This window comes from Aquarana catesbeiana, linkage group LG04, assembly GCF_042186555.1.
Source record: "Aquarana catesbeiana isolate 2022-GZ linkage group LG04, ASM4218655v1, whole genome shotgun sequence".
In the NCBI taxonomy this organism is placed as follows: domain Eukaryota; kingdom Metazoa; phylum Chordata; class Amphibia; order Anura; family Ranidae; genus Aquarana; species Aquarana catesbeiana.
In genome coordinates, this window is record NC_133327.1 from 517858086 (window position 1) to 517867330 (window position 9245).

Sequence of the window (9245 nt, forward strand, 5' to 3'; positions counted from 1 at the left end):
TTATCTCTTTGTCAATCTCTCTCTTGAACATATTTACATTAGCTGATTTGCTTCTTTATTACCTTTGTTCATTACAATTTACTTACTGTATCTCTCTGGTATAAAAATAATAAAGGCAAGAAAAATAATTTCATATGACATAGGAATATATAATGGTTCATGTAGCAACAAAAACAACAACAACAGTTCAAGCAAATACATCTAGGGCAAATTATTGGTTTCAATTTGATATGAAAACACTTTCTCAGGAATGAAAAGCATAAAAATTATATTTTTAATAAAATCTAAAAAATGGATACATTTTATGAATAAATGTTAACAGCTCATAGACATGTAAGTTGTGCAAGGTTATTTTTTAACGTCTTCGCGCTTTCCGGTAATAAGGAGGGCAATACCTTGATTCTTCACTACTATGAAGTCAATGAGCAACACCACTGTCTAGAACAGTGTTTCTCAACCTTTTTTCAGTCAAGGTACCCTTTAAAATTATGGACAGTCTCGAAGCACCCCATTGTAAAATGTAAAAAGTATTCTAATAGTTTTACATAATGCAGAAACATTCATACATGTAGGACACCCAATGTTAGAGGTGATTTATTCTTCCAAAGCAAATACACTTTTGAACACTGGTACTGACTAGTATTCCAATGTTTCTCTTCTCCCACAAATTTTCTCCATCACTCAGATAATGTGACCCCAGCGCTGGAGAGGAGCAGGGATGGGTCAAACAAGGTTTCTGTGCAGGCAACTGCCATCCTCCTTATTAACCGATGATGTCATTGGTTGTTAGGACACTGGCAGCTAGAAGGTTGTAATGGTGCACAATAAAACTCTGTGGCTAAGTGTAACTAAAAGGCAGAATTGTTCCACTCACTGGCTTGTATACAGTTGTTGGCCAATTTTTAGGCATTTTGCCAAGGCACCCCTGAAGATACCTCAAGGTACCCCAGCGTGCCTTGTCGCCCTGGTTGAAAAAGGCTGGTCTGTAACATACTAAGGAGAGGAAGTTAGTCCCCTGCTATACTAGGAAGATTGTGCATGCAAGTAGAATGTAGATGTAAAACACCAATTCATACAGGTATATATTTATTACAAATATTAAATGAATTTTTATATGCATCTAATGTGAATACTGTATTTGCTGTTTCCCCTGTACAGCAGCTGTTTCCCCTGTACTGAAACTAGAATAGGAAGCTTCAGAACTCTGACCAGCTCTGCTGCAGTGTATACAATATGTGGTAGCAGTAAACCTGTGGTGAAGGAAAACAGTTTGAGAAGACAGATGGCTTAAGCAGTGTGTTGCTGCTCCTATATTGAACAATCAGTAGGTTGGGCATGTTTTTTGACCAAGCTGTACTGCTGCAGTGGAGGTCAATGACCTGTCTTTGATGACTAGAAGACGTGCATAAAATTGCAAGGCTGGCTGAACAGAATTACAAATCATTTGGCAAAGAATATATACAGTGTCTTGAAAAAGTATTCATACCCCTTGAAATTTTCCACATTTTACAACCAAAACGTAAATGTATTTTATTGGGATTTTATGTGATAGACCAATACAAAGTGGCACATAAATGGTTTTCACATTTTTTTTACAAATAAATATCTGAAAACTGCGGCGTGCATTTGTATTCAGCCCCCTGAGTCAATACTTTGTAGAACCACCTTTCGCTGCAATTACAGCTGCACGTCTTTTTGGTTATGTCTCTACCAGCTTTGCACATCTAGACAGTGAACTTTTTGCCCATTCTTCTTTGTAAAATAGCTCAAGCTCTGTCAGATTGGATGGAGAGCATCTGTGAACAGCAATTTTCAAGTCTTGCCACAGATTCTCAATTGCATTTAGGTCTGGACTTTGATTGGGCCATTCTAACACATGAATATGCTTTTATCTAAACCATTCCATTGTAGCTCTGGCTGTATGTTTAGGGTCGTTGTCTTGCTTGAAGGTGAACCTCTGCCCCAGTCTCAAGTCTTTTTCAGGCTCTAACAGGTTTTCTTCTAAGATTGCCCTGTATTTGGCTCCATCCATCTTACCATTAACACTTACCAGCTTCCCTGTCCTTGCTAAATAACAGCATCCCCACAACATGAAGTTGCCACCGCCGTATTTCACGGTGGGGATGGTGTGTTCAGGCTGATGTGCAGTTAGCATTTTGCTTTTAGGCCAAAAAGTTCAATTTTGGTCTCCTCTGACCAGAGCACTTTCTTCCGCATGTTTGCTGTGTTCCCCACATAACTTTTCGCAAACTGTAAACGGGACTTCTTATAGCGTTCTTTCAACAATGGCTTTCTTCTTGCCACTCATCCATAAAGGCCAGATTTGTGGAGTGCACGACTAATAGTTGTTCTATGGACAGATTCTTCCACTTGAGCTGTGGATGCTCTCCTTGCCCAGCCCGTCAGTTTAGGTGGACAGCTATGTCTTGGTAGGATTGCAGTTGTGCCATACTCTTTCCGTTTTCGGATGATGGGTTGTGTCAGGTACAAGATTAAAGTCTCCACAGATGAGGAGGTGTCCTTGTTGTATCAGTTTAAGTATACGCATGACTTAGTTTATTCATTTGGTGATCGTTGGGGGCATATATGTTCAGTAAGGTGTATGTAACCTTGTTGATAGAACATACTAAAATGATATATAGCCCATTGGGGTCCAGGAGCGAATGTTGTGGTTGGAAGGTGAGAGAGTCTCTTATGGCGATCAACACTCCCCTTTTTTTGGCGGGGAAGGAGGCTTGGTAAATATGCAGGAAATGTTTGTTGGAGCATTTGGGTGGTGCTATGGAGGAGAAGTGTGTATCCTGTACACAAACAATATCAGAATAGTGAGTCTGGGCGGTCTGCCAGAGAGATTGGCGCTCAACAGGGTGGTTGAGACCGTGTGCATTGATTGACAGCACATTGATTGGCATTGTTAGGCTTAAGGGTTTCTTTTGTGTAAAGATGGGCACTCACGGTTTGATGAGAAGGTGTTGGAACGCTCAACTGATGGAAGTCTGCTCCGGTTTTGAGGAGTTCCTGATTGGAGATTTCCAAAGTACGTCTCTGGGTTTAATGGAACTCTAAAACAGAAATTGCATTAGTAAAAGATATTTGTGCGCGATATTACTATGGTATATTAGTGTACCATAGTGTAAGAAGTTCAGCAGATAAACTGGGCTGAAATCAGCAGTTCCGCCTTGGGGGTAAACAGTCAATCACAACAACAGGCTGTGTAAACCAGGGGCTGGAGAGAACAACTCTATCTGAAGTATAGGCCTTTTGGCTGTAATGTTATCCATGTTTGCCTTGCGCTGTGCCGGAGTATTTTTCACGTTGAGGCAGCTGTCATGACGGGATTGAGAAAGAGTTGTTGTCTTTTGGAAGATCTGTTATGATGCCCCAGGAAGGAAGTATTTTCTTCCCTCCATTTAGTGTAGAGATGGTGGTAGAGACACCATTTTTGGTGACCAGTATGGTTGCAGGATAACACCACTAGTATGGGATCGTGTGGTTGTTCATGGCTTTCGTTAGCGGGTTTAGTTGGCGTCTCAGTTGTAGGGTATATTTAGAGAGGTCAGGGAAGAGTTGGATGTCAGTGAATGGGGCAGGGAGTGAAGATTTGTGTCTGGCTGCTGTCAGGAGTTTTTCTTTAGTGTGGTAAAAGTGCACTTTCATCAGTACATCTCTAGGCACTGAAGCAGCTAGATGAGATGATTTGGCTATTCTATGTATTCTGTCTATGGTGAGATTGAGTTGCGTAGCTTCAGGCAGAATCGCAGACATAAGATCTTTTGCGTACTGAAGGAGTGCAGGCGGTGGGATTGATTTGGGGACCCCCTTAGTTTCACGTTATTTCGGCAGGACCTTTCCTCTAGGTCCGCCAGCTTAGATTTTATCCAGTGTTGTTCATCCTTCATGTCATCATAAGCATCCACAAAATCATTTATAGTGGTGGTGCTGTCCTCCATTTTATTTTCAATGTATGTGACTCTGTCACCCAGATCATGTATATCTGTTGAAAATTTGGAGATTAATGAAGATAGGTTGGTTAAAAGTGATGATTGTAGTAACAGGAGCATCTCCTTTAGGGTCGTGTTCAGAACAGGCTGGCATGTGGTGGGGAATGCTGCCATGGAGGATTGAAGGGCTTAGTTAGATTGCAGAGGGTTAAATGGCTCCTTTATGCAATCTCAGTGGTGGTGCATCCATCCACATCCTAGCTTTTGCGGGGCTGCCTGTGATGGGATTGTCAGTTGCCTGGTCATCAGAGGTGGAGGGAGGTGTGGATTGGTCTTGTGCGACCTGTGGTTCATCTGGGAGATCTGTGTAAGCAGCGCATTTGGCGGCCGCGGCGGTGCCATCTTTAATTTCACTGACCTGCGGTGCTGGTTTAGTGAAGAATGCAGTCAGCTTTTTAGGCTGAAATTCTCCTTTTCTCTTGCTGGAAGCCATCCTCCGTATGTAGGTGCCCGGTATAAGTGGATGGTCCGTGTGTGGAAGGCTCAGTCGCTCCGTAGTTCTCTCCAGCCAGCGGAGCTCTCTGATCAAGAGGCCATTCCTGAGCACCGTCAAGCCACGCCCCCTCGGATGATGGATTAAATAGTGCTCCGTGGGATGTTCAAAGCTTGGGATATTTTTTTTTAGAACCTAACCCTGCTTTAAACTTCTCCACAACGTTATCCCTGACCTGTCTGGTGTATTCCTTGGCCTTCATGATGCTGTTTGTTCACTAAGGTTTACAAACAAACCTCTGAGGGCTTTACAGAAAAGCTGCATTTTTACTGAAATTAAATTACACACAGGTGCACTCTATTTACTAATTAGGTGACTTCTGAAGTCCTGAAGACAATTGGTTCCACTAGATTTTAGTTAGGGGTATCAGAGTAATGGGGGCTGAATACAAATGCACGCCACGCTTTTCAGATATTTATTTGTAAAAAAATTCTAAAATAATTCCAAGGGGTATGAATACTGTTTCAAGGCACTGTGTGTGTGTGTGTATATATATATATATATATATATATATATATATATATATATATATATATATATATATATATATATTTTTTTTTTTTTTTTTTGCCAAATGATATATATATAACAGCTTTGTGTTTAGCAGCCTGACTTTAGTAGGAATATCAACTACTAATCAAACATATGAATCTTGGTATTTTCAGCATATTAATGGGTAACACAAATTCGTTTAGTGGAAACTATTTAAAGGCTTGGCATACCACCCATTACTGATTTTTTTTTTTTATGACACTAGTGTTTTCAGAATTATCTTGGAGAATCAAACAGTAAAATGTTAGAGAGTTGCTAGTTCTAGGATTCCTAACATTAGCCATATGTACTACTTACTGCATTATCTGTAGGGTAAAAATTACATAAATAATTTAATGGAAAGAATAGGACCTCTGTGCCCTGAATGCATTAGGTTGGTAGAACTAGGAATCTGGATACAGTGATCTTGTTTTTTAGGTTATAATAAGCCAGTATGTGGTTCAGCTTGATGTAATCTACCTAAAGGCAGCCTGTCACCTGTAGGTATTATTTTGTGCAAAAAACCATAAAAAGGATTGCTAAAACTTTAGCAATGAATATAAATTTGAATCTACCAGTTTTGTCCTTCATGAACAGAATTTTTGCATATGCTTGTTATCTATAATGCCGTGTACACACGGGCGGACTTTTCGGCATCAAAGGTCCGACGGTCTTTCTGACAGACTTTTGATGGTCTTTTGACAGATTTCCGAAGGACTTTCGAATGAACGGATTTGCCTACACATGATCACACCAAAGTCCGACGGATTCATACGTGATGATGTACGACCGGACTAAAATAAAGAAGTTGATAGCCAGTAGCCAATAGCTGCCCTAGCGTTCGTTTTTGTCCGTCGGACTAGCATACAGACAAGCGGATTTTTCGACCAGACTGGAGTCTGTTGGAAAGATTTGAAACATGTTTCAAATTTAAAGTCCATCTGATTTTCGCCCGAAAAAGTCCGCTGCAGTTCCGATGAAGCCCGTCGGACCAGTCCGGTCAAAAAGTCCCCCCGTGTGTACATGGCATTAGGGAGGGTTTTTCTCAGAAGAAGATCCATTTAAAATGGCTTCAAATAATTTTTCCAGCCAAAATATCAGTTGCAGCTGCTACAATAAAATTACTTGAAAAGGTCTTGCTGGAGGTTTTGTGCCTTCACTGTACCTATGCCATCAGTGGAGAGTCTGGATGACTTTTACTAGGTATATAGACCTTCACTGAATCTTTATAATCTTACCTTTTAGCTGTTGGTGACAAACAGACCAATCAGCGTGAATACAGATCACTGATCAAGGCTTTCAAGATTGGTAACAGGTTTAATATGCTCATCATTACAAAGCATCCATGTATTATTCTGACAGCTTGTAATACCATTTATTGAGTTTGTACTGAAAAGACACCTTGACTACACCAATTCCCATGAACCAATTTTGACTTTCTAGTGATCAAAAAGTATGTCAAGCTTGCAAACTAAAGTAGGATTGCTATGAAATACATATGATGCTCCCACAGATAAAAATAAAGCCTCTTTGAGTGTTTAAAATGTAGCAGTCATCACAACCAGACAGGTAGGCACAGGGTACTCTATTAGAAAATAATACCTCCTCTAATGTTCCCGTATGAGTGTTATTAAAGATGGGAATCTGGTTTAATATAGAACTGTTGCCAAAGTGTTTCTGCTCTTGAACTGTAATCTTCACTTTGTATAGCTTGACAGAGCTCTCAGCTACAGAGTTCTTTCTTACTGTTCCAAGCTCTCTTACTTCAAACTACTTGCTGGAGGCATTTGCTTCATGTCCATACTAGTTCAACCCTTGTCAAATTTTCAAAATCTTTTCATAAATCTAATCTGTTGGTGGAATGATGAGCAGCTGTGATGGATTCATTATTTCCTTGTCCTGCATTCTCAGCTGAGGCAATAAGGTGTATGAAATACTGTCGTGTTTTCTGTCCATTACAAGCGTTATGCACAATTTATGCAACATCTGGGGAGTATCTAAATATCTCAGTAAGCTTGTGTATTAAATGGTATTTGTGGCTTCCTCATTCATAGTAATTATCTGACTACCTAAAATATTGCCAATAGGCATATTGCCAACAAGAGTAAACGCTTACACTCTTTAAAAATGTGTATCTTTTTTTCATTACACCACTCAGCAGTTTATAAAATAATATTAATTATTATCTATCTATCTATCTATCTATCTATCTATCTATCTATCTATCTATCTATCTATCTATCTATCTATCTATCTATTTATTTTTCTCTTTTTTTCGCTTTCCCATCCATCCATTCACCTGTCTATCTATCTTGGCACATATGAAGCAGAGAAAGTGGCAAACCACAGTCAAGCCTTTTTTGTATGCACCACTTCCACCTGTATACAAGATTTGCCATAAAAAAAACAGTAATAAGAACATAACATTTACTATATACCATTTTACAAAGCCCTCACTATTCTAAGTGCTATATATGTCAAACTGCTTTGTAGATCACAAGAGTCTGCTTAATGGATAAAAAAAAGGATGAAATGAGATTAGAGTATAACCAGTCACAGGGAATGTCAGTTCCCACTGTGGTTTTACAGCAAGCAAGCACAAATAACTCCCCAGTTCTCCCAGAGTACTACTTCTTTCCCACATTATCTGCCTGATAAAATGCATTCAACTGATTGCAGTAGCCAGCTGTTCCAGGCTGTCTGTAGCTATAGCAGACCTGCAGAAACTATTCTGCATACAGGTATAACATCTAAGCAGAAGCTATGTGAACATGAACAAGTAAAAAAGTTTCTTACCTTTAACTAAGATGAAAAAGAAGGATAATTCTCTCTTGTTCTCAATATCCTGCACGATTATAACAGTCCTAAATGTGTCCAAAATCAGCTAGTAATATATTTGATGGTCCAATGAAGTTAGCAAGCCTAAAGTCCCTTGCTGCTCCTTACACAGGCTAATCAAACATGTCCATTGATCTCTCCCCACAGTAGAAGGCAGACTGCCCTGACACACTCTCAGTCCCTCACTTTGATTTAGCTGCTGTATAAGGCAGTCCTCTTTTAAATTTTCACTCCCTCCCACTTTCTACCCTCTCCCTTGTCAGGATTTCTTTATAAGCCTTTGACAATTAAAGCCAGGTCCCCTCAGCACAGTACCTTAGCAAATATTGAATAAATATAGAAGAAAGACACAGCAAGGCACGAGAGAGGAAATTCTTGCAAAGTGTAAAGTCAACCTGGCAGGACAATAAGCTTTAGTTATAGATATTACGTGTGTTTGCTTTAGGATCTGGTCCTAGCTGTAGTTATAGTGTGAGGACTGGGAGTTTGAAATCATGCTGGATAGTATGTGTTGTAATTTTATACTACTAATAAACATTCAATCCAATTTTTGTTTGTCTTGGTATGGCTCCGTTTCATAATAACTTTATTTTTTACAACTATAAAAACTTTTATTGGTTGCTACTCTACACGTTTACTCTTGTGTCCTAGCTTTGCACAGACATGTATGTATGAAAATAGTGCATGGGTAAGTGCAAAAAATAACTGGTAATTCATAGCAGTAAGTTATCTGATATTTCCCTTTATTTTTTGTGTAAAAAATGATAGTATCATAATAATTGCAAGGTACCGTAGCCTCAGTTTACACTAAAGAGAGGGATCAGCTGCCAAAGAGAGACACAAGGGCAGTTGCACCCTGGGATGGTCACATGTCTAAGCATTTATAATATCTGGAACATTGAACAGACTGCACAGATGCCATCAGACTAAGGGAGCTTCTTGTATACATATTTTTTTAAACTTATGCAACATGTGGGCAAATAATACAATACACTGTTTTTAATAGGCCATATTTATGGCAGTGGCACTGAGAAAAAAATAATCAATGCTTTATTTTTGGGTAATCACCTGACATTGTGCCATTTAAATCAGTTGGATAAGGTCCCTCAATAATGTTAATTAATGCTTCTAGATACACATGGCAATGCGCTTAATGCAACATCACTACACGTTTTTTTTAAGCATATCTGGAAAGATTAGCCCCAGTATCTAAAATGTCTGCAAATGAATACTGGAAAGCAGCACATTTATGAATAATATTACTTAGTGTTTACACTACTAAACCAGATTTGTTATCCATGAGTTACTGTTTTCTGACACCACTGTATGGTATTTGCAGAATGGCACTGGCTACTTGGTGTCATCCATTACAATGAATCTTT

The 9245-nt window shown here is 39.3% G+C and overlaps 1 protein-coding gene across 8 annotated transcripts in view; it reads right to left on the bottom strand.

Moving 5' to 3' along the window:
• Positions 1 to 8154, bottom strand: part of VIT (vitrin) — a 232706-nt gene extending 224552 nt beyond the window's left edge. For 5 of the 8 annotated variants that reach the window (XM_073627771.1, XM_073627769.1, XM_073627773.1 and 2 more), the window contains exon 1: positions 7822 to 8152. The gene's annotated coding sequence lies outside the window, so the exon portion shown is untranslated. Of the gene's footprint in view, positions 1 to 7821 lie in introns of all 8 variants that reach the window. The other 3 variants (XM_073627772.1, XM_073627774.1, XM_073627776.1) reach the window with 2 other exon arrangements.
• Positions 8155 to 9245: the final 1091 nt, after the last annotated feature.